This window comes from Vigna angularis, chromosome 6 (assembly GCF_016808095.1).
Source record: "Vigna angularis cultivar LongXiaoDou No.4 chromosome 6, ASM1680809v1, whole genome shotgun sequence".
Classification (NCBI taxonomy): domain Eukaryota; kingdom Viridiplantae; phylum Streptophyta; class Magnoliopsida; order Fabales; family Fabaceae; genus Vigna; species Vigna angularis.
The window spans coordinates 22,866,184-22,871,862 of NC_068975.1; the positions used below are offsets into that span (position 1 = coordinate 22,866,184).

The following is a 5,679-nucleotide window of genomic DNA, read 5'->3' on the forward strand; positions in this document are numbered from 1 at the left end:
ATCAACGTCTAATTAGAATCAAGGATCCTATGCCAAACCCCAATAATGGAGCACATGAAGTTTCTTCTCTTTACTTTAAATTGTTTATCACCATCTCCCCATTTTTAAGGTATATATAGATTTAATATCTATTTTAATATCCATTTTCGTAAGTTTTGTTTAAAGTGCTCATCAACTTTTTTTAATGTTCAAAGTTATTTCAATTTTTTAATTTTTGTTTAATTTAGTCATTTTTTATGATAGAGTCTAAATCGTTAATGATACAGTATCCATGAGATATGTTGAGAGAAGTTGTGGTGGGTGGTTCTTGAGATATGCCTTCTTTCCAATGTTGTTTGTCGGGTTCGAATACGTGAGGCTAAGGATGACAACATATAAGATCGGACACATATAATGTTTATCAACTACCGGACTCGCAATAAAAAAATCCACTCGCTATCCGCCTACTATCCGCGCGACATTTAAAAAGTACCTACATGTATTTTAAAATCCACAAATATATGTTAGTATTTTAAAAAAATATTTTGTAAATTTTTAAAATAAAATTTGAATAAAATTACAAATAAAATATAATATATAATATAAATTAAATTAAAAATTAATTTTAATTAAATTTAATCTTGATAAAATATAAATTAATTTTAATTTTAATAAAATATAAATTAAAATTTTATTTTATTTTTTGGGATATATAATATAATACCCACTATTCACTATATTTTTAAATCTGATATTATTTTTAGTTAAATTTAATTTAATAAAATATATTTTTTATTTTTTATTTTTTTTAAATAGCGAATATGCATAACTAATATAATACTTATTCCAAGTGAATTTATAAACTAATATTAAAATACTTCAGATAATAAATACCTCAAAATATCAATTATCTATGAGAGATTTTATTTGCATATAGCTACTACATGCATATGTGTACTTTTGTCATCTCTTATCCTCGGCATAGTGTCCTTACTTCTCACCCATTGGATTTTTATGCGATTTCGATTCTTCTTTCCTCCTCTTCCTTTGCAAAAATTGCTTTTAGCATACCTTGTTTGCTTTGCATGTTCACTAAAACCATGTTCTTGATTTAAGAACCACCATCTTTAACAAAATGACCACCTGTTTTGTTATTCTTCCTACATTTTCCACGTCAGAAACCACATCTCCTTGTAGCCTGGGCTTGCAAGGCTTGTTCTACATAAGCTTTCAAAGCATTTCTTGATAGGAGTTTTAACTAATAAGCTTCCAGTGACCCTTGTACCTCTTTTACTGTCATTTTCTCTATATTTTTGACTCATAATGTAATTAAACTTGGGTGAAAGTGTGCGTAATATATTTTCCACCGTACATTGATCTGTCATAGTTCTTGTTATAATATATATACAGTGGTCATAATTCTTGTTATCAAGTTGGAAGGTTGGATACAAAATGCATAATTTTCTTCCTTATACCACTTGTTGACAGAGAAAAAGAGTATATACAAACAAAGGTATGCACATCATTATTTTGTGTAATTACTCTTTTGTATTATAAATACATCAAGAGCACATTTCAAATGATAAGTAACTCTTATAGAGTTAACCAATGTGATACAAAATAATATAAAACTGATATATGCTTAAATTAATTAGATACAACAAAATTAAGATTGTTTCATTCATTTTTGAATAAAAGTAAATCTAGAGAATAATGTTTTAACATTACAAGAGTAATTTGACAACTCATTTTTAAAGATAAACTAATTATTAAAAAAAATTGTATTTAAACAAAATAATAAATATAAACACACTTGTAAAATTTTTTGAAAGTCAAAACAACATGAAACAACTATCTCACGTACATTGCTTGAAGAGTCAGAATAACTAATAATTTAAGTATCTCCTTTTAATTCCAAACAAAATTGTACAATTTTTTGTGACGCAGTTTCGTCACGATGCAATTAAATGAGTGTGGATTTGTTTACTAATGTTTTTTCGGGTAGTGGGTGAAATAATTTGGTAATTCTAATAATAGGTTATATCATATAAAACCAAACACATAAACGATATGTTGCGTAAGAAGTTGCATTCCTTCACCATTGACAATTACATAAATTTCCAAATTCAAAAAATAAAAGTCATTGAAAACGAAATCCATATTCTTTTTTCTTTTTCACCTTTTATATTTTCCCCATTTTGTCACATCTATTATTTTATTTTGCTCTCTTTTCAATAAAGAAAAAACAAAACAATCTCTCTCACATGGGTCAATAATTCTACTAGCGTGCGGCGACACGATGCAGTTGCGTGTGCAAAACCACTCACATCGACACAAAAACATTGTAAGAACTTTGATTAGATTAGAGTTTTCCCTTTCTTTGGACAATGACTTTCAACATTACCATATAACTCTATTTGTTCATGTTTATTATAAAATAATGAGATACATAATCCAATAGTGTGTGGTTGAACTTCAACTTCAACTTCATCACATTTGGTCTTATGTCATTAAAGAGCTCTTAGGCTTAAATAATTGAAACTTGTGTGGATTTTACATTGGTTGGTTTGGAGAAAAGCTATGTAAAGTATTCTATCAATAACTTTATTAGTGAAAAGGAAGCAATTACTTAGTTAATTGACAACATGTTGAATCTTAATCTCACTACACTACACATCATGTTTTCCCAATTAGTGATTCTTTAATTGTGTTTCTGTTTTTGTCACATATTGAACTTGATGCTAAACAAATTGTAATATGTAATTAATTATAAATATATATAACCTTAACCAATAATTGAAGACTAATTTCTTTCAAGAAAACGCTGTATTTTTCAACATTTTTTTTAAATTTATATGATAAAGGAAAACCAATAGATATTTCACACCTTTATTATATAACCTGAAAAAATGTGGGGATAAGAAGGTTTGAAAAGATGTAGAAACAATAATTCAACATGGGAGGTTGTGCATCAGTTCCAGAAGATACAAATTCCTGAAAAAAAAAAGAAAAAGACTTTGTTATTTTATAGACGTGAATTTGCACCAAGATATGGTACACGTTAATTGGTGGTACTTTTGGAGGATAAGGTCAAAACTTTTTTTTTTCTCTTTTTATATTTTCGTGAGAATTCAATTCAATTTCCAAATATGAGTCGTTTGACCACTATTTTGGTTCTGAATATTTATGTGCCATGCTTGATAGAGCTGAGAAGACGTTTAGAATTTTGCAAACCAAGTTAGAGAAAAAGGGATATTGGATATTCCAAATAAAATACCAAGGATACTTCTTTTGTTTTGTTACGTTCAATGCCAACAAATTATTATTTTAAAACGTGGTTTATGTTCTATAGATAAATAAGAAAAAAGTATCTTATTCGTACTTAAACTCTAAACGTAATATTTACTTGAATGATTTTAAAACAATTAGACATCGCTTTTTTGTTGATTTTTTTTAATCATAAATTGAAAATGCCCAATAACCTTTTTTTTATCTTCAAAAATATATTTATCCAAAAACAGGGGCTCAAATTTAACACAAAAATAGAGTTTTTTGAGCTTCAACTATACATAGAACATAAAACACAAAATGGATATTTGAATAAAATGGGGCTGTGGGAGGAAGGTGTAGGGGTGCAGAAAGTAATAGCCCTTTAAGAGATAACAAAAGCGCAGTTGAATATATGAAGCAAACCCAACAAATACATTCTATGAATAAAACAAAAAGACAAAAATATTACTTTCTTCACAAAAAAAAAACGTGGACTGAACAGAAAAGCTACGCATATTCCACATTAGCCGAAGTTCACACAAATAATAGTAACTTATATTTCCTAATATTTAAATCATGTTAATATTGTTTTTAGTGCGAAATAATTATGTTAAGAGTGAAATATTTATATTTATGATACCAATTATTCTAAAACTAAGCAAAATGGTTGCTTTTACTTTTTCTAGTCACACAAACAAACCATTAACGAGAGAAAAATGTGCTAATAGCATAAATTTAATATTTTGCATCTTGAGTAAATTTATATTGTATTACTTTTATTTTTTATTCATAAGAAAAGAGAATTTATAAAAATTTATGTTAAAAATCTCATTTCAATTAGAAATAAAATCAATTTACAATATATAAATTTTATTCTAAAAGTCGATTTTGTAAAGTTGAGTTAAACTTAAAATTTATTTTTTTATATATTATCATAGCTTAAACCAACTCAATTAGCATGTGTTATGTTATTTAATCATTAATTATAATTATGATAATATTTTTATTTTTAAAAATATATTTTTGATGAATATATTAATAAAAATTTATAGTTAATTCACCACATAATTTTTATACAAATAGGACCTAGCAATTGAACTATAACTTTTCCAAACGTTAAAATATCTAAAAGTTCTCTGTCTTGTATATATACACAGTGCATTAAATAAAACAAGCGCTTTGATAATGAATCATTAATATTTAGCCTAATTTTCTTTTTCACGATGGTTATACATTTTTTAAGCATAAATTTGAGATTTAAATTATATTAAAAGTAAATAAAATATTTAACCGGAAAAGCAGTATCTGGGCCGAATTAATAATTTAAGAGAGTCAAAGCCCAAATTAGTTGGACTGGTTAGATCCACATATACGTGTTCTCTATATAAACTATAACTCGACCCCTTCGCTACCTCAACTCAAATTAGGGTTTTTTGCTTATAAGCCTCTTTGCTGAAATCTTTTAGTATTTTTTTGTATATTGCGTGTTGTCTTAATTCAATTTCGGCCGAAAAGCCCTAGCTTGTGTTTCCCTTTCATGTCCCAACGCAAAACCCTTTTTTCTTCCTTCTGAATTTTTGGGGATCTCTGGGGCAGTTAAATTTCGATTTTGTTTTCTGGGTTTGCATTCTTTTGCTGATTGATGAAATGGGTGTTTCTTGTTTTTAACTGTGACTAGTCTTACAGACCAGTAATGAGTTACGGGTATGATCGCAACCATTAATTAACATTTAAGGGACTGAGTTATTATGTTTGCGTATTTTCTGAGCTTTTTAATTGTTTTTGCTTATCAAATGTGTATAATTTCGTATTCTTAATGTTTAATTTGGGTGTGTTGTATATGGGAGCTAAAATGGCTTCAAATTTGATGTATGTTTGCTCGATGAGTTTGGCAAATGTTTTGAAAATTTTGGAGTTTATGATTTGGGTTCAATATAATTTAGTGATTGAGGTTAGTGTTTTGAATCTCTTGAGATTGAGTTTATATTTATCAGAATATATACTTCTCTTTCGAAGGTGTCTTGAATGCTACTGTGTATGAGATGGGGAATTGAAGTTTTATTTGAAATATTATATAAAAGCCTTGGCAGATTGTGATGAAGCAAAGTATATAATCCAACACTTGATCTGAGATATCTTAGTGATTGTAAACCATTCTTTATGCTTCTGAATCTACCTGGTTTAGTATTTTTTTTTCTGGCTTATGCTTTTTTCTGGCTTGCACAATTGCATTTACATCTACTACTATATTTGTAGCAGCAGGATTTATTTTGATGTTTCTTGTTTCTTGCATTTTCTATGTCAGCACAGTGAGCAATTGGCAAATTAAGATTAAGTTAACATTATTTTGATTAATAACAAACGAAGGATATTTTATATATGATTTTGAATTTTTATAATTGGAGACTGATGTTAAAAGTAATTTGGTCT

At 27.5% G+C, this 5,679-nt stretch overlaps 2 non-coding genes across 2 annotated transcripts; both read left to right on the top strand.

Moving 5' to 3' along the window:
- The first annotated feature begins 4,912 nt into the window (after positions 1 to 4,912).
- Positions 4,913 to 4,997, top strand: LOC128197618 (small nucleolar RNA SNORD25). The gene has a single exon (XR_008250246.1). It is a non-coding gene; the product is annotated as a small nucleolar RNA SNORD25 (small nucleolar RNA).
- A 339-nt stretch (positions 4,998 to 5,336) lies between these two features.
- Positions 5,337 to 5,425, top strand: LOC128197599 (small nucleolar RNA snoR31). The gene has a single exon (XR_008250229.1). It is a non-coding gene; the product is annotated as a small nucleolar RNA snoR31 (small nucleolar RNA).
- Positions 5,426 to 5,679: the final 254 nt, after the last annotated feature.